At 43.0% G+C, this 20,609-nt stretch overlaps 1 protein-coding gene across 6 annotated transcripts in view; it reads left to right on the top strand.

Annotated features, from left to right (window-relative positions):
• LOC104359916 (DAB2 interacting protein) overlaps positions 1-20,609 on the top strand; it is a 208,363-nt gene that overhangs the window by 89,744 nt on the left and 98,010 nt on the right. The window lies entirely within an intron of this gene.

Genomic DNA, 20,609 nt, shown 5'->3' with positions numbered 1-20,609 from the left:
AGAGCAAGGACCACATATGTCGTAGAAGTAGACCTGCTTAATTGCAAGAGGGGTAATTTTAATTCATTGGCGAGTATACAGTGCAAGCCCTCCCTTTTTAGGTCAAATAACATGTACAGAGAAGCCCGACTGCTCTGCTTTCTTTTGCCCAATAAATCCTAAGTTGATGCACCAGCATATAAATAGCACATAGATGCAGCAGCCAAAGCCGACTGATGCAGGTGAGAGAGGGAGGGGAGGGATGCTCACACACTGGACTACATTGAACACTACTGGGTTACACACTGTAGGAACAATAACATAGAACAATAACAACCATAATCTCCCCAAATCCCTCTCTCCCCCTTGCACACACATACATCCTGAGCATAGCCGTTGACTGCCGTCATTATACTGAGATGGATTCTCGGCGTGTGGCCGAAGCTGCTTTTTCTGTCTGAGCCACGGCAGGATCTTTCAGTCCAGGAGGGATGTGTTGCAGGGAATGTGCAGATTGCTCAGATGAAGCGTTTGACACGGGATGGCCAGTACTGGAGCAAATTGCAAGCAAAATAAAGGAGAAATGAGGCTTTGGTTTTATTCTTCAACTCAGTTAGAAACTATAGTAGCTCTTTAGTGGATTTGTGTGTATTTATGTATGTGTAGATTTACATTAGTGTGTGCATGAGACAGGCACACATTCTAGGTAAATGTATGTGTAAATTCACATGCAGATCAAGGTCATGGTTGGGTAAGACAGACTCCATTACAAACTACAGAAACAAACTATTGGTTTACTTCCAAAAGGAAGATCTTTCAACCTTATGTGAATCATTCTGGGGAATGACACAGAAGTATTGAAGTGCCAAGAAAAGTCTGCGTCTGAAAAATACGCCAACTTGGACATACGCTGATGTGACCATTTTGTAGCAGTGGTATTTTAAAATATCAAGATGGTACTTTAGAATCCATTGAGGAAATGCTTCACTTTTAAAAGCAGTGACAACTTTTACTTTGTTTTAGCTATACTTACTCATTGGAGGGACTGTGAATTTTTGAAGCCCACAAACAACAGTTGTCAGTCTGGGTTTTTCCTTACCTGACCTATTACGGCCTCCTAAGCTCTTTCCTTCTGGATTCTGCAAGTAAAAGGATTGTGCTGGTCAGTGCAGGGTAATATTTCAGGTGTTACTATCTGGGAAGACGAGTTGATTTGATTCCTGTGCTGCAGTTTTCACAAATGCTCAAAGTAGGGCACTGTGTTCCATATGGAGAACAAGCGAGCGTAGCCAGGCGGCCGGGAATCTGCCTACAGTACTGCTGCTTCACTCAAAGAACAGGCAAATTAGACAATATTTTCTTTCTACCTAGATGAGTTTTGTTTCTTTCTGTGAATTGGCAGTATAGACATGGGAATTAACTGTTTTGGCCAGCCCTGCAGCCAAAGTAATTTTCCCAAATTAAGCCTTGTAATTTCTCTGCCCTCCCAGCACAAGAGCCCTGGAGCTTGCTGGGCAGTGTCCTTTCAGAGAGAGCCAGATTTACTGCAACTTTCCTTTAAAGAGATTCAGTGAATGGCTGTAGTGCATTTTTTAGTGTAGAGCTTAAAGGGTGGGTTAGAGGAGAGGGACCATTTGGCAGCCTTGAATAAAACCCAAGGATTTACTTATATGAGTAGTTAGAAACTGAAAACGAAAGGCTTCCTTTAGGCAGGTAGCACTCATAAATACACTTCATCTATGATACACAGTCATGCTCTGATCTGGAGGAACTGTCTGACACTAGGTAGCTTTTGACAGCAAGCTGTTAGTCCCCTCGCTTCCACCGTAGTGTCAGATCTATAATGTAAGCAGGTATCTTTCTGCAGAAGATCTTGGCCTTAGGTACTGTTGCTCTCGGAGAGGTAAAAGAAAAGCAGCAGCTGGGCTTCTCAGTCATGCATTGGGGTTTTGGTTATAGAAGATGATTTTATCTTCTTGAACATTCCCATCCACGTCTGCTGAAATTCACAGTGCACTTACTTCTCTATATGAAAGGGCTTGAATCTTTTAGATCACTCTCGTGCATTTTCTGCTGTCCTTCCTTGCCTGTCTTGAAATCCAAGAACTGTTTCAAAGAAGCGTCTGGTATTGGAATATTTGCCTCTTAAATATGTGATTCTTGACTCCATCTTGTATCCAAGCTGATTGTTCGCGAACCGCTCCTTTGCTTATGGAAGTAACCGTTATAAGGGTGTTCTGCTCTGGAGCTTTGTAGGATTTTTGTGGGAGATGCCATAGCAAAAATGAATAGGGCAATAAATGCAGTCAAAACACTCAGGTTGAAATATTGAGCTGTAGTAGATCATAAATGATTCTGGTACTCGGCTGCTGTGTATCTAAATCAGTACTGTGTCATGCCTCTTAGTTTCTTTATTCTTCCTTTTCTTGCATGCCCTGTTTATCCTGCTTTGTACAGCAGATGTGTATGAATATATGAAATGTGCACATACATGTATGGACAGCTAGCTAGGTGAATGTGGCATGTATGTAGAACAGAAAAGAGAATATAAACAAACATATCTGTACTTTTTATCCTGTGTTTGATTAACGCATGCATTTAAATACCTCATATAAATTTAAAGTGGCAAATTATTACCTCCTACAACAGTGAGAAATTTGTACAGTGTGAGCTTTATAACAAAGGAAAACGAGGAAATAACATTGGAAAAGTCACAGAATGTCTCACTGGCATCGGTTCAGAATCGCCTGGTTACTTTTGTGGTGGGAGGGTCTGGTTTTCCCACCCCGCCGTGGCACACGGGGAGCAGCGGGTTTCCGGGGGGTCCTGCGGAGCCTGGTGACCACGTCCCGGGCAGGAGCTGGCAGCTGGGGAACGGGGGGTCTCTGTCGAGTTGACGTGGCATCTGCCAGGGGCCCGTGTCCATCGCCAGGCAGCTGTTTGCAGTTCTGCCATGACATCTGCGGGGATGTTTGCAGCAACTATGAAAACTTTGAGAATTCCGGTTTAGTAAAACCTTGGCCAACCTTATTTCTCTATAGAGAACATCTGAGGAATTGCTCGAAGTGGCGTGCTGGAAAAATACACAGATTATAGTCAAGCAGACCTTATGTTTTGCAGGAAAAACATGGTTGTTTCTCATGGTATTGGATTTTTCATTGACCGAGAAGAGACATTTTTCTTGAAAAAAGGTGAACTAAGGGGTTTGCACTAACTTCAGTAAATTACTATGGGGTTCACATTGATGTAGTTGACCAAATTTTGTCACTCTTTTGCATGCTGATTTTTTACTAGGAGTCCTCTTACAGTAACGGTAATAAAATTATTGATTGTGAATAAGAGAAGTAAAGTCAGACCAAGTATAACGAGTATTCTGTATGAGAAGTGCATTAATCTGGTACAGTCAGTTTATATAAATGTGAGATTTAAAGGAGGGTTGTGGAATGAGTGCTCTTTTCAATTTGTTGGCTGATCAGATTGCTTGTTAGAGCTAGAAGGGGTTCTGTTAAAGTGGCTTTTGGCTAACAATGTCTCCTGCATCCTGATTTATTACAGCAGCTAACAAAGTTTTTATCATGGAGCACTGAATGTTTGTCTTTGTAGCAGCCTCTCTGGAATCAGCCACAAATCAAGTATTTGGCAGATGGATTTTTCTTAATTGGGCCCACATTTCTCCTACAAAATTTGTGATGGAGAAAGTTTCTGGGTTGGGCTTTGGGCACAGCGGGTAAAGCCAGAGAACTGAGGGAAGGTTATTCTGCTGCAGTTGTTAATTATTGTTGTTAGTGCATTTCTGATTGTTTTCTTGTCGTGGTGAACTTTTCTGTCACTGCTGTCACTTCATTACAGTAATCTTTTAAAAATAACTTCTGACAGTTTACCAGGAATATAGAAATTAGTTTTAAAGGGGTGGGGGTTTTTGTTTGTTTGTTTGGTTTTTTTTTTTTGTTTTGTTTTTTTAAATCTAAATACATGAACTTGGTCCCGTCTCCTCTGAAAGTGGCAGAGGCTGCCGTGATTTGACACTGGCCCTGAGGGCAGCGACACGGTGTCACTCCGTGGGACAGATACCTCCAGACTGTCTTGATACGGTGGAAACTGGGCACTCTGTGGAACTCCGTGTTCTGATGTAATCCCCGAGTTGATCATTCCTAGGGACACTTTTCCTCAGTGCACCTAGAATTCATTTAATGCTAAGGGACTCTCAATTACTAACATTTGTGATTATTTTGCAAGGTTTTTTTCATAACTCCAGAAGATAACATTCTATTTAAGCTTTTTCTTGGCACTACAAAAGTCTGAGCATATGGTTGATTGTTAAATGAGCCTCAGCCTTGGAAGGGGTACAGCCATGCATTAATAACAGCAACGACTTGCACTACTGCTACTTCCTCTGCAAATTACTTTTTTTTTTTTTAATCCCATCAAAAATTTTTACTTATAACTCACAGAGGGACAAGGAGGTGTACAAGTCACGCACTTCAGTGCATTTAATTCCTAATCTAGTGCTAATGCAGTCTGCTCTATGTGTTTTCAAATGATCATAAAGCTTATTTTGATGCAATAGGAGAGCATCAATAACTTATGAACGTCTGTACTCTTACAGTAAACTTAGTTTGTGAGTTCTTTTTAGATCTAATTACCATTTGTTTATTCCCAACAAACTTGACATGCCAAATATTTTTAGGCACGATGTAATTGGTTAAGTTTGATGAGAGTATGGCGAGTGCTGCATTACAAAGGATGAAGCAGTCACTCTGTTTCCTTTGGAAAGAGGAATGACTCATCCTGCAGAACTGGGACACTGGCAGACCCCAGAACACATGAAGGGCTTTCAGATCTGTGTGAACCAAGTGCTGGGAGAGCTTGCTTTCTTCTCTGCCTGCTTACTTAAATGGCATTAGCTAGTGAAGCTTTCTAAGTAGGAAGACTTCAACTAGTGGGTACACAGTGAAGGGTGACAGTAACAGCATGTTAAGGACAGCGCGGGGGCCCCTGGTTTTCATGATAATGAAAATATTTTGAGGAAACACTGCTGAGTTTCTATTGGGAAACCATTTGGCACTGTCAACAATCACTGAAATGCAAAATAAAACGTCTTGCAAAGTCAGGAACGGGAGCATCCAGCAGGTAACAATGTCTGCTTTCTCGGGCAGCGGGTAATGTCTGCTCCCCCTGCTCCCTGCAGCCAGGGAGCAAATGTACGTGGCTTAAAGATTCAAGGACAGTCTCTGGATTGAGACTGGCCTCATATAGTACCTGCATTTATATCAAGGCTGCTTTGTCCTGGAATATGCAAATCAGCCACTTAATGGAGTTCCTTTGCAAAATATTTCTTGAACCAGAAAGTTAATTACTGATCTCTAATTAATGACTATGTTAGGAGGCTCGAGTAATGTCAGAACTGCTTTGAAGGAGAGATGCAGGAGGAAATTACTGGTTCTTGCCAGAAACTGTTCTGTTCCTCATCTTCTTCTCATGGTATTAGGAAGTTTAGAAACTGGCATTTGGGCATTTTTAAAAGGATAATGCTCTTAATGAAAAGAGGAAATTTTGGAGGGTTTTTTTGGGAGGCAGTGGAACACAAAAAAATAATCCTTTATACGGAGGAAAGACTAACACTGTGCTCTGTAAAAATATACAGTTCCCTTATACAGGTGGTTTGGGTTTCCACTGTGTCAAGTGGCATTTATTCCCCTTTGGAGTCAGTCCGATGCTGTAGTTAATGGCTGACAACAGGGGCAGTTCGAGTGGGAACGTGTTTAAAACCAGGTGTGGAATCAGTGTTTTCAGTCCTCCTGAGCACGGCAGCCCCGGCAGTGCCAGCAGAGGCACGGCAAAGCACAAGCCCTTCCCCAGTCAGTGCTCTTCACATTACATTTTCTTGATTAAGGGAAGTAGAACTCCTGGTAAATCTGGGAGGTTTCGGATCAATTGCACCAGCCCGTGCATATAGAAATATTTGTTATAAAGCCCCATTCAATAATGTGCTGCTTCTTGTGGCTAAAGACATTTATTAACCCCGAGAAGGGCAGAGTTGGACTGAAAACAATGCGGTGCCTTTCAGCTTCTCCCAAGGCAACAGCAAGGTCTTAAAAACCTATTTAACAGGAAGAATAGTTATTACACACATACACACAAATGTATATATATGTGTTCAGACTTTCGCACAAGCATGTGAATCCATGATTTGTATCTGAGGCTACCTGAGGTAAATGCATTCGACATTCTCACAGAAGTACATAAACACTTCCCCTTATCCTACATATTCAAATTAACTTCCTGATTGAACAGGGAGGTCGTGTCTAATACCTCTTACTAAAAGACCATATTAATTCCTAGAAATTTTTCAAGCCATAGTAAAATGTCAAGGGAGGGGCTAAGAGGCTGGAGTTATTTTAATAGCCTTCTTCACGTTTCTCTGCTTCCTGGTTTCCTAACAGTCCAAACAAACAGCACAGTGCCCCACAGGGTATGGCTTGTGCTTTGACTTGACTTGGAGTCATGTAGTAAAATTATAAAATCCTTCCTGCTTAGGCATATGCAGCGCTACTGGGATAATTGGCTTCATGCATCTTACAATTAGCTTGCAAAAATATGTTTTGCATTCCTGACCTTTTCTCTATAAGCAAGGCCATTGTTTCACTGTCCTGCTTAATTACAAAATACAGTGTTGTGTGAGGCTAGAGATGACATCGTTGTATCATTGGCTCTAATTTGACGAGACATCATAATGGGGAGTTTTCATACTGAGGGCACTGAATTAGTGTAGTGTGAAGCCACATTTCTCTAAACCTACTAAATAAGGAGAAGTTAATTTTATGCTCTATCTTTTTGACATTTGTAATCAAAGCATTGTATTACAGCTGCAGATGGTTAGCATTTGAAGAATGTTTGGTAAATGCTGACAATCGGAAGGCATTGTTCCTGCAGCGGAAGATCAGGTTGATTAATGGATAGAAGGATGCTTTCTTTCATTTTACTGTTCTCACAGTCTGAATACATATTATCGACTCGTTTGGCCATTGCCTGACAGGCATGATGTTGTGGTGCATCAGTGTACACCTCAGGGTTACAAGCAGATAGTTCTGTTCGTATCCTTTCAGCAAAGACTCTGAGCGAGGGTGACAGTTAAGTTGCATTGTGGCTGATGGTCTCTTGATATTCTTCATATCGAAGACAGATACTGCTACTCCACTGCATTAACATTCTTTTTCCAAACAGACCATTTATTCTGACTCTGCCCTGGTGAGATTTTCATGTGCATGCATTTCAGTGCAATTACATTAGCATTACTCTTCATGTCAATAAACTCAAAATAAAAAAAAAAAAAATTAGAAAGAAAATGCCATCACTACAGCTTTTCTACCAGAAGATGCTTTCTGTTAGTTCTAGACCCTTCTGTTTGCTTTTTTAATTATTATTTGTTTACAATAAAAGCTAAGATACTTCTATCCCAGCCTTAATCATTCTGGCACACAATGAACACTGCTCATGATGAAAACACTACTTTTAAACTAAGAGGAATGGTCTTGCTGTGCCGAGCCCACTGTCTCCTGGCCACGTGTGCCCCTTGCAGCAGATCCAGCCATCACACAATCTTAGGAAGGTCAGCAAGTTGATTTAGTGGGAAATCATTATTTGGGGGGATGATTTTCTGTTTGGTTAGAGCACTGAACCAACTCATGTAACTGTAGGGTGATGGGAAGATGGCAGAAAAAGGACTTTTCTTTTCAATGGCAGCGTGCGGTTGCATTTAATGAGATATAATGTCAAACTGTGCTCCCAGTTCCTGCGCCTAGTGCTGTGTAGGCAGGGGGGAGGGATGCCCACCTGACATCAGCCTCAGTTTTCCATCTTTCAAAATAATGGAATTTCCCATCTCATAGGGGAGGTGCATTGCTTGACCGATCAAATTTTTCTGTCCTCTACTCTGTCATTTCTGTTGGCAATTAGTATCAGCAATAAATGTCTTTCTGTCTTGGAAGGAGGAAACGTTTAAAAATAAGTTTTGCTCTGTTCTTTATTGAAATGCTGCAAAACCTTGATTGGGAAATCTGTATGAGGGACAAAGAGTTGTAAGTGAACATATAACAACTGAGGTGGGCAAGGTTTTCAAGCCTTTGTTCAGAGCGCTGGAAGACGCAGATGTTTGACATGTATGTCTTGTTATCCGATTTCATATTGCAGTGGTCGAGCACAGAAATCCGTTGATTGTAGCTGGAGGCAGCCTGTGCGCTGAGCTCACTGCTGGCAGTTAGTTGTACAGAGCACTGGATATAATGATGTTCAAGACTTGTGAATATAAAATAACTATGTCAAGTTCATCCATCAGCTGGGAGGGATTAAAAAACAGACTGAGGAAAAAGACGCTTCTCTGTTCTTCCTCCTTACCATACTCTTTAATAATACTTTATGACATGGAGCCTCTTCTTAAATGATTATTAGAGAGGTTAGTAGATTGTTCACATATGGATATCTTCTTACAATACTGATATTATGACCTTATTCATCTGGTTAGCAGTGTTTATAATTTTAATTTTCTATACAACTACAGAATATCGCAGGTTCTCTTCAGCAAAATTCAGGTCAGGTGTGATGAAAAGAAGCAAGAACTGATTTTAATTGAATTAAGCCAGTGCATTTTAGCTGGAATTAAAATATAATTTGTTTTAAAATACTTAACTGATTTGAATTAAAGCCAGAAATATGCATTTAGCTTTAATCCATGTGTGTTATATAAGTGATTATATGAGAAAGGGATGTGGCATGCATTGTACATGATTGATAGTGTGCAGGAGGGTGCCATTCATTCACAAAATGACTGAAATGTATTAGTAATTATAAAGCCATAGGTATTATATCAGACTGTCCCCTTTGTTCACATTTACAAATGTCTCTGGGATTATGTTGGCCCTGTACAATGGCCCCCCTGCTCCACTGCTGGTACGTGAGAGATTACACACATCCCCTAGTTGAACCATTCAGTGCTTCTTCCCCATAGGAGTCCCTCTGCAAAGTAGTCCAGTGGTAGTTACCAAATGATTTACATAACTCTCTTGTATGTATCTTGAATAATTAATATTTTGCTGTCCTTGCTGTGTGAGGAGATTTGTTCCACTATGAATGCGTTTGTTGCTATATAGTAACACTTTAAAAGATATGTATACATACAGAGAGGGAAAGAGAAGGAGGTTTGGTTTTTGACAAAATTTTTTCAAACAGCATCGCTTCTGAGAATTGAAATGAAAGGCTGAAGGCTGCTATTAGCTCATCTTGGAATCTGTTGTTTATCCTCTGCCTGAGCATAATCCTCCTGGGCACTAACGAGGGCCAAGCGCCGAACTGTCGGGCCGTGAGTCCAGGCTGCGGGGCCGGCTCTGCGTGAGCCGCACCGCGACGTTTCCCCGCCGAGGGGAACGTGCCTCCGGTACGGCCACGGGGCCAGGCATCGCCCTGGGCACTGCCCTGCCCTGCGGGCACCCAGGGACCCCTCCTGCAACCAGCACAGGCTGAAGCACAGATGCTTCTGAGACTTTCCTCGGTTATCCAGGTCTCCTGAATCTGTCATATGAAGAGTCCGGAGGGGGTGTGGGAGGCGGGGTGTGTGTGAGATGTTTGGCATTTTCAGTCACAGTAAAAAAATGTTTCTTGCTACCTTGTGACATTTGAACAATTTTAGTGCTGGCTATTGCTAAAAAACAGTAAGAGGATAATTTGAATTCAAGTTGCCAATTGCTTGAATTTGGTGGTGGCTGGGTCAGAAGGTTCAGCTTAGGATTCCTGTAAAAGGAAGAGACATTTGCAGTGTAGCATTTCTCCTACACATTCACATTCTGAATCAGTGGAGGAGACTGAGGTATAAAATTTGGCTGTTTGTGAGCTCTCATTTATTTTAGCTTTTGTGCTTTCAGAAGATCAGGTTTGCATGCTTTTAAAACCACATTGCAGCATTTTCTTTTTTCTTTTGATACATGCTGAAATGGCTGCTTTAATGCTCCACCTTAATAGTTTTAATCACTGACATGGCATTGTTTGTGACTGCCCTACATTGTGGCATTTCTTCTGCACCTTTTACTAACTCTCTAAGTCAATGTGGAAGTACGTGTTGTTTGTGGAGTGGCTGTGTTGGTGAGCGTGGAGGGTTTGACCGACGCTGCGTAATTAGCGGAGCGACACGGGGCTGCGTGCATGGGGCTGCCTTGGTGGGTGCTGGGTACCCCGAGGTAGCCCTGCATTCCCCAAACTGGCTGTTGCATCTGCAGAGGCTCTGGCTCTCTGCATGAAACCTCCCCAGCTCACCCAGAATTAATTATTCACTGATCATCACTCAGACCTTATGGATTAGGGAGCAAGGAGGAGCGTTGGCAGGGGGTGGATAGAAGATGGAGCAATTTGGATTGCAATTAGTATTTCATTTCTTTCCTTACTCCCTGTTTGCTTAAATTGGAGATTGCATGTTAGAACCAATCAAGGATTTATATCCCAGCAGTGGAAGTTCCCTGTGCACCAGAAACTAGCAAATCCACTACAGGCTTTAAGCTTCCCAAAGAGATCAAACACTCAGTAAATCTGAGGAGTTGGAACATCAGGGGAGCAAGTTCTGCTTAGAAAATGTTGCAAGGCAACAGCAGTGCCCAGCCTGCCAAAGCAGGAACACGTCACTAGCCAGATCCTACCCTTAAGATAAGAGCATTTAGATATTGTCTCTCTCCATCCATTATCTATCTTCTCCCCTTTCTAGCTCCTTGAGTGTGCTCCTTGCCAGGAACCTTCTCTGGGGATTACAGTCGTGGCAGATCCATAGTGGATACCGAAGCCTGTCTGGGAAAGCAGCCTGGCAGCAGACAGTGTAAACCCCAGCCACTGGGTGCATCTCCCAGTCCCAGAGAGTGTAATTTTAAGTTTAGTCATTACAACGATGTTAGCCAACAGTTGCAAGTCTGCTTCACTGGTGAGATTGTGTCTAATGTTGAAACCTCAAGGGGTTTTCTTGATTATACCAGTAACCACAGTCTGGGTCACACTTTGCAATAATTATCCTGATGTCTGAAAGGTTGTTAGAAAGTCCCTAGAGGAAGGGGCCCAGTTGCATTGCAGAAGAATTTAGAGGAATATGCTGGCAAGCCTTCATCACTTAGAGATTTATTTAAGTTAGTTCTTTTAATTGCTTTCTTGCATCCCTATTCTATTATAAGCTCCATGAGCCATCTAGGGAAGTAAGTCTAGCTAATATTAATCTCCTCAATCCTTCTTCCTTTAACTAGTTACTCCTGGCTTCATTTACACAGACATTTGAGCCCTACAGAGTGGGTAATAATTTCAATTCTGTTTTAACATGTTCTAGCAGAACATGTAACTTAGGAAAATTCATCAGCAGACTTCTGCATTTGATTTTTTTTTTTTTTTTAAATTCTCATCTCTTATATGTGGCTTATGATCTTTGTATAACACTGCTGCTTCCCAAGACTCTTGGCAGCTTCCGTGATATGCATTCATAAAGCAATTCCAGTTCCTTGAGTGAAACCCGCAAGAAAAGGGCAAAGATTTATTTGTCTTTTTTTCATTATCATGGCCCTCTTGTTCCTGTTCTGACATGCACTTGAGAGAAGTTTTTTTTCACTTGATGCCTTTATATCTTAAGCTCTCTCTTTGTATAAACCAAGGCAGGTTGTCTTGCCCTCCTTAGATAAAGTCACTCATGTTGAGGCTATCACTCACTTTATTAGCCTTAGTCCCAACCCTCTCACACAACAGACAGAGCCTCCACGTACCCCTCAGTTAGAGCAAACGTTTTGATAGCAGGGGGGTGAAAAACAGAATGACAAGAGCACGTCAGAGGGATGGCCCATGGAGCCCAGTGCCAGTTTGCTGTTGGCTTATTCCCTGACTCGAGAGCTTGGTTATCTCTTCTGAATGTTATAAAAAGTCGCACTGTCTTTAAAAATAATAATCCTGTTTGAGTCGTGTGAAGTTTTTGTTCTCAATTACATCTTGTATCAATGAGTTCCACAGACACAGTGAGATGTATGATACATAATTTATATCACTGACATTTTTTAATCTTTTGTTAGTTATCTTTCATCTTTATTATCTATTCCTTGGCCCTTTTAGTAAAAGACAGTAAAGAGAAACAGACAGCTTATTCCTTATTTTACCGTGCATTATTTGCTGATAATTTGCTAAGGGGACATTTGTCATGTCATCTCTCCCTGTCTTTTCCAGCTAAAGAGACTCCTCTTAGAATGTTTTCCGTGGTTTATATCACTTCTTGAGGCTTTCCCTAATAAATGTATTGTACATGTACATTAGTATGCTGTTGCAAGAAACACCTTTTCTACACCTGTTTTTCTTGGAAGCACTGACGTATATGTTCTGTGCATCTGTAAGGTAGGCGTCTTAGGGGAGTTGGGAGCTGCAAATGAAAAAGACTGAAAACACGAGAAACTTGAGGATGTTATTTTGGTAGCATCCAGATTCTGCGCTTTTGAGACCTTAAGAGAAATTTGGGGTGGAGGAGGAGGCAGAAACCAGGGTCTTGCTGGCTGCTGGAAGACTTTCCAGCAGGTAGCATTACTGGATGGGCAGGACAAGGACACCTGGTTCGAGCTGTGAAGTGTCGGCGCCTTTTCTTCTGCAGGGTGGTCAGGCCGCTAGTGGGGATGGTGCTGGTGGCTGAGAGCGAGAGCGGCGGGGCCTTGGTGCCGTGGCTGCACGAGTCTGTCGGGTGCCACGGCTCGGTGGCCGTTCAGCCACGTCGAAGTGGTGTGGCCCCAGCACCCCCCACACCTCTGGCAGGTGCACGATGCGCTGCGTCTTCGTTAGCACCCAGAAAGGTGCGGGCTGCCTTCTCCCCTCCGCTCCCCCGGGAGCACCCGTCCAGGGCAGAGCTCTCTGAGGAGACCCTCCCGAGCAGGAGGAGCAGCAGCAGCAGTGGGCACAGAGGCTTCGGGGTCCCCACGGGGACAGAGGCTCCGGGGTCCCCATGAGGACAGAGGGTCCAGGGCTCCCGCGCCGCCGGGCGCTGCCCCAGCCCAGGCACACCACGACCTGCTGCCTTTGCTCCACCCTCCCTTTCCATCTCTGAGACTCCTCATCCCTTCTTGTCTCGGAGGAACATATCCTTTTGTTAAAATGAAGTGATATAGAGTCAGCATTACACAGAGGAATGAGTTATAAAATAATGGGGCTAATAAGCATGTAAAATAACCTGACTGTACAAGAGTGCAGTCTATGGAACAGCAGCTGCAGCAAATATATTCAGGTTATCAGTGTGTGGCTATTTTGTGCTGAGAGGGCTTAGGTGTAATGAGAGTTACTGCATCACGGGAACTCTTGGCAATGAATAGTGACATTTTCCAATAACAACTTTCAGAAATGAAACAAATCCCCTGTATGAATGTAGCTCTGACTGACAGCTTGGGGATCTCCTCTCTCTACCCTCACAACAGGTACAGCATATGTGGTGATGCCGCTTTTCCTTCGCCTCCCAGACAACGTGCCTTGATCCCCCGTCACAGAGACCTCTGCAAATGGCCCCCAGGCTGTTTGGCCCCCCCTGCGTGTTCAGTCTGTGTGTGTCGTGGGGACACTCAGCTGCTGTGACCTGGGTCCGTGAGGATTAGGGACCTGCTGCTGGGAACTGGACTCAGGTCACCAGGCTGGTTTCAGGCAACCAAATGGTAACTCGTAATTGCTTTAGTCCTACACCACCACCTGTGGTTTGAAGACTCATCAATAATTTCCTGGGCTAACTGTCCTGGCCTTGGGGTTCTGAAACTGAGGTTAAATTTTTAAATTTTTTTTTTAATTAAAATGCAAACCAGGACTTGACCTAAATAATTCCACCAACCCAATCATAAGTCTGAAGGTTTTGGAAGTATCAAATTCCCTTAAATGTTTAAGATAATTCCACAGTCCTGATTTCACCTGGTCTATTATCCTACTTTGTTCCAAATCAGCACGTCACATTCTTGATCCTGACTCCAGTAAGTTAGAGGCTAGAGTAACGTGTCAGTATTTTCAGAATAGGATGAGTGGTGTATCACCTGCATCTCTAGCATTTTTATTTTCTCCTATGTGATGTATTAAAACCACAGACCTTGTCACAAATAAGCTGAAGAAGCATCATTCAGCTCTGTGTAGTTTTTCTGGATACTATTCTTCCTCTTACATTTTTTTTTTTTTTTTAATAAATGTCAGTGCATAAAGAATGCAGGATTAAATCTGAGTTGTGCTATTGGTGTTTGGTACATAAAGAATAACACTGTTTGGTATCAGTAAAATATATTGGAGAAATTGACTCCCTAACTGTGTTCATCCTTATAATTGAGTTAAACATAAATAGATCTTCAAAACCCACTGCATGCCAACTGTTCGAAACAATGATTAGTAAACTCTTACTCAAATAAATATTGTGAACTAGCATTGCAGTTCTTCCTGTAATCTGACCATTGTTTGCAACTATTTGTAAATCTTAAAAATTATACTTGTCTCACCTGAAAAATCTATTGAGAATTCATTAGGTTTTTATTGAAAAATTATTTGAGTGACAAATCACCTGACAAAAAAAAAAAAAAAAAGTCAAATTCAGCAGTTTGTGAAGATTACCTAGGATGGGCTATTTTGTCTGGTGATTTTATCTACCATTTGTATCAAAAATTACACTGGAACATGTTTTATCTCAGTCAAGTGTGTAGCTCTGTGTAGTTGTTCGTTGTGCTGCTTCTGAGGTCACAGAGCTCCAATTTTTCCATGTCATGGCATCCAATCCATAGCAACCTCATCATAGACCTATTTTAAAGGTTCCACTTGTCGCGGCCACAGTCAACTTAATTTTGCATCAACTAGAAAGAGGTCCCAACCAAGTACATTGCTAGGAATTTTTGTCAGCAGTGGCCTCTTTTCCTGGAGCTCATCTTTGCACTGCCCTTTTTCATGATACAGGAGGTCACGTTATTTTGTGTCACTAAGTTTGCAAAAAAATCTAACCTTTTTGTTATGGTCATGAGCTGCTGTCTGTTGCTGAGCTGTAACAAGCTGAGAATGTGCTCAATAGTAAATTGTGAGATTGCATAATTATGGCTTATACAACACGCACATACACACGTGGGCAAACCAGGGAATTGGTGTGTGGGGTGGATTAGGGAAGTCTGCTTTGTACAGCTTTCATTACTAGTATTCCCCACAAAAGGAATTTCTGCTACTTAATTTAGCAACATATATACCCGATTTTCAGCTTTCTGGAGCAGGTGGGAAGGAATGTGGCTGGTTTTGCTCTGAGCTTAGGGGATTTTTGCTGTTGCCACTCTCTCTAGTGACTCAGAAAGGTGGTGACTTTCCCTGAGTCCACACAGTGTCTTACCATCCTCGCTTGTCTGCATGAAAGGGAGTGGTTTTCCACAGCAACAATTGGAAATTACAGCTCTGATTTTAAATAAAATGAAAATAAAACAGACTGCTCCCAGCCCGGACTCTGCAGATGGGCAGTGTTTTGAATCCTGCTTGAATAATCACTGATACTAATTATAGAATTCAGGGAAGACGGCGGGGCTGCCGCGCTGCGTCCGACGGGGGCCGGGGGCGGGAGCGTGCGAGGCTCTGCTGGGCGAGTGCTGTAGTCTTCCAGCACAAACTCAAATGCAGAAAATCAGAATAATTTCTCCATTGTGATTTCTGCTGTTCGCTTTGTCTCTGCTTTTCTTCTCCTTTGCTGCCCTTGCACTTCCAGTAAGGGAGCTTGTAACAGCAATGTGGTAAGCGCTTGAATGGCTGGAAAATCCTTTTATAGCAAAGAAGATGTGATTGTTACTTATTTATTTTATGTTTGGTTAATACAGCTGGAATACAAATGGGGCTTCGATGCCTAAAGGCCTTGCATTCTTTGCGTAATTCCTTATGACATGTGTCAGGCTCTGTTTTATTCAGGTGGGTGGTATGATATTAAACAATAAAGCAAGCTTGCATTTCTCTGCAACTGTATTTATATGCACACGCCCTGGCACAGAGGTGCTTATTAGTAGAATGTCATACCCACGCTGGCTATACCCAGCCTGAAACATTTTGCAAATACTGTGTGGGCCTTAAGAGAAATCATCTTAAATCAGTCAGATAACCTAACACCAGAGTGTCCTTTCTGCCTTACCCTTTGTCGAGGCAAAGATGAGGCTGCAAGAGCCGTTCCTTAAGTAATGCTCTAGACAAAACATTCCTGTCTGAATGGAGTATCGATTTTCTAATTGCTGTGCTGCTGTTAAATGAGTCGTTAGTGGGGAGTAGGGGAAAGCAAACTCAAATACGTTGCAAGCTAGCCTTGGTTTGTCTCTGCTAAGCACACCCAGGGTGTTAATGTGTGAAATTCAACAAATGGAAAAAGGTGGAATTTTTTTTTTTGTATGACGTGGACATAGAGAGGGCAGATGAGACTCACCAGTGGGACAGGCTTATTCTCTCACAAAGCACAAAACAGCCTTTTGGCTTCAGATACTCGCGCTGCAACTAGGGAGGAAAACAAATGGCAAAGCAGTGGCACCTTATGCAGTAGTCCCCAGGAGGTGGGTCAGTCACTCTGAATCATCCCGCATGGTCTGACTGAGCTCCTGCAGGCTCCCAAGTGGAGGTCAAGGTTGTCTGTTCCTCAGACACAGGCAGCAGACAAGTATTTTTGTTTCCCTGGTATATATTTGCTGCTCGATGGACGGTGCCCAGTTCAGCCACGGAGGAATGTCAGAAAGCCCCAGACCCTCCCACTGGGTGCCGGCGGGCTGGGCGACTGCTGGGTGCACCCACCTCTGCCTGGCAAGGGCAGGTCCGAGTTGGTGACCTCGGTCCCGTTCGTTCCATCTCCTCGTACCAGTCCCTAGAAGCAGCCTACCTGCGAGGGAAATGGACTTACCTGGCTTTTTGAAAGCCTCTAGGCATGCACTTTGGAAAGTAAAATGCAGGCTCTGAGGTGAGATCTTTATCGCAAAGAGTCTTCTTGAGACAATAGAAATAACTATCATCTATACCACATCTAGCCGATAAATAATATTTCTTAATATAGTTTCAGAAAATACAGCATATGTTTATGTGTTCAAACACATCCTCTTAGCAGAAAAATAGCTTCTTTATTTTTCTGAAGATTAAAATGCCAAATCAACTAATTACTTTTCTTTGAAAACATCTACCGCATAAAACACATACCCTCTCAGTGAACAAAATTGATTTATATTCAGCCATTAATTCTCTATAGCCCATAATTTGCAGAACAACAAAGCTAGTTGGAAAATGTGCCCTATTAAGGGACAAACAGCTTTCTGAATAAGACAGAAATATGTTGGCATGGAAAAGAAATGTGGGAGCAGTCAAGGCAGGGTGGTACAGGGGCTGCGCTGGGGCACCGGCATGGGCTCATGGGGCAGCATGGGGAGAGCCGAACAAATTTCCTGTAAACTGAATTTCCCATCCTTGCTAAGGTAACAGTGAGAGCAAGGTACATGTCCACACAGCAGGGACAGTTGGTGTTATACATGTAGCTTTTCCCAGAATATTGAATGCTCTCTAGTGTTACTGCACTTCAAGTCTATGTATGTAATTTAATTAGGTGCCATGGCCTTTCCTTTTGGGAGGCTTTTCCATTGGATTAAGAATATTTGAAATTTCTCTTTACATCTCTATTGGCCTCATTTGCATTATCCATGGAAGATATTTTTTTTTATTAGGACAGTTTAGAAAACTAATAAAATTATATTAGTTTTTTTCCAGTATGTGTATCATTGACTGGAGTTGAGATCTTGCTAGTGAAATTGGAATCTGTCTACCACTCTTTTGGGGTAGTAATGAGACAATGACAGAATAAGCCGGGCATTAGGTACAAAACTTCTGGATTTTGGCAAATGAATGAGATATTATGGAAGATTGTGCCTGACAGGAGGATAGATTAGACTGTGCGTACGGCTTGGAAGCGGAATTGGAGGCCGAGAGGGCCCAGAGAGGGTGGGAGGCCCTGATGGGGTGTGGGGTGCCCCGAGAGGGGAGGCCAAGAGCAGGGGAGACGGACGGGTGGAGGGGTCCCCTTGGGGCAGCCTTGTGTGAGACCTGCACGTGTCCCTGGGGGGGGGACAGCACCTGGGGACAGGCGGGACCTGGGGTCGCGGCGGGAGGGCCCGGGTGGCTGCGGGTGGGCTTCCCGCCGTCAGATCTTTGCTGCTCATTCTCTAGAAGGCTCCGCTCCACCGTAAACCCTGTCTCGCAGCTGGGGAGGGTTTGGAACATTTGGAGACAAGCTGTGCGTCCTCGCGAGCCCGTGGATGTGGGGAGTGCCCCCCCTGTCCCCAGCAGCTCTCCGCGAGCCCTGGGGGCTGCGCGGCTGGAACCCGAACGGGCGCAGCATCGGGGCTTCCAGCAATGAACTTGAGCAATAAATGTGTACGTTGGAATGCTGTTTCTCTTTTACGCTGGATTTTAGGTGAGATCGCGGGCGCTGCCTGCAAGGCTTCGCTCGGTGCGTGTTTTTATGGAAATCTTCTGTTTGTTCCCCAAAATGGGAGGTCTGTCACACACTGAATAAATGCAGGCAGAGCTAGCAGGGAGGTGTTACAGCACAGGAAACAGAAACATAGTCTTAAACAAATTAAAAGGATGGTAATTAACCAAATGAATTTCATCCTGGAGATAATCAGATGAATACATTTAGAAGGAAAATAATCCCAATTCTCAGAAAACAGTAATTAAAATATACTCATTTTTAGGAGCTAGATTGGAGGCAGAAAATTAGAATAAAGCCATGATGGCTGCTCTTTGGGATGGTGTCTGATGAGGCCCTGATGTGTGATCTAAGCAGAGCCCCTTGATAGGATCAAATTCAGGGTTTGGGAAACATCTCTGTCTGTATAAGTTCTTGAGAAGCTGAACGGAGCGCAGAGCACAGCCAGTTCTCTTATCTAGGTCGGCTGAGAGATAACAGAGGATCAATTTCATAACCATGTATTTAAAGGCTGTCAACAGTGGGGAGGTGAAAGAATTTAGGGTGGATAATTGACAGATAAACGTGGGACAAGGTGGGAGGATGCAGGCATCAGGAAATTACCTGCGTGCACCAATGTGTCTGTCTGGAGCAGGCGGGCTGGGGGAGCAGTGAAAGCTCTCCGGTTACTGACGCCGTCCCTGAGGATGTGCTGGAGGAGTCACTCACCCAACAGGTCTCTTCTGCTTTCCATTAGCACCCGAGGGTCCCCCGCAGGGTCTGAGGGCAGGGGGGTTTATGGGGAAAAGGGAGCTCTGGGGGGAAGAGTGGCAGAATGTATCGGTTTTAAGGTCCTAGCCAGGGTGCAGTGTCTTGTTCTCTAGCAAATGTTAGCTAGGTGCGGTGGTCTTTGTTTTTTCCTTTGGTTTCTCTTGTATAAGCCTCAGATGTGTTTCATGGACAAAAATAGGGATGGGTCATGGCAGCAAAATAGTGACTTCTGCCAATACTTTCAAAGCTACAAACTTCCAGGAAGTTTGAAGTTGTCTTACAGTTGGATCTATGGAAGAGGGAGCAGTTGGCTAGAGCACAGAACTAGGAAAAAAGAAAAATAAATATTTGTTTCCCAGAGTAAACCCAGTTCTTTCCAGAATTTAGTCCATGAAACATTTAATGTCCAACCCTCACTGGGACACTCACCTTGTTTGGGTTCTGTATGAGCAGATGCACCTTCTCTACCAAGTATGGGTAAATAATGTTTTTCTAGGAAACACCCATCTGATTTGATCATAGCATACTGTGATTTGACATCTGTTCACAGACGCGGTAATTCATGTTGATCTAATTTATTATTGAAACTGCCAGTAGGTGAATTGATGGATTGATGAGAAGGATAGTGTTTGGATATTCATTTTATTTTCTTATCAAAATGCCTGCAGAGAGGACAGATGATGCTGGAATCTCTGGGAAACAGACCTTTCTAGGACTGTCCAGTCTTTATTTGTCCAGTAATGGCCAGAGGATGGAGAATGCCCTTGAAAGGAGCTTCATCCCCACAGCGTGCCTGGCATGGCAACACGAAGGGGTGCCTCTAAAGGGAAGGCAATGTCTGCTGTACCCTGTCTTCATCAGATGTACTCAGTCCCATGCAAATAAACTAGATTAAACAAGATGCTCCTGGTATTATTAATGAACTTTAGATCCTTAAATTGCATATTAGGGGGTTTCGGTTGGATTAAGCCTTCTGCACATCGCAATGCTCTTATCTGAAATTTATCTGCATGCAATAAAATGAAAAAAAAAAAAACTGAATTAGTAAGAAAATGTCACTGGAAATCACATAAATTAGCATGCAGATTTGTAATCTCTAATAATTACTGTCTTTGCAAAGAGTTTATATATTTTTCACCCTCACCCAAACTTCAAATGTTTCATTTTAAATTTACATTCCTAGTCTTGCACCATCTAACTTTATGGTGTGTTGCCAGCCTCTAGAGCTTGGGCAGCAGCTTTGCATTGATTACACCAGCCCTGGGCTGTGTCATACAACTCAGTTGCTATTTTTAAAATGTCTGAGCCTTGTATGTGTTGAAGACTCCTCATAGATGTGTTAAAATGGGACATTTTGTCTAGCAGGCCACTTCCTACAATATTCAGCATTGAAACCGGAGGTTTACTCTGTTTG

Source organism: Tyto alba, unplaced genomic scaffold (genome assembly GCF_018691265.1).
Source record: "Tyto alba isolate M040663 unplaced genomic scaffold, T.alba_DEE_v4.0 Super-Scaffold_11, whole genome shotgun sequence".
NCBI classification, from domain to species: Eukaryota; Metazoa; Chordata; class Aves; order Strigiformes; family Tytonidae; genus Tyto; species Tyto alba.
Note: the sequence above shows the minus strand (reverse complement) of the source record. Positions and strands in the feature narration are given on the sequence as shown.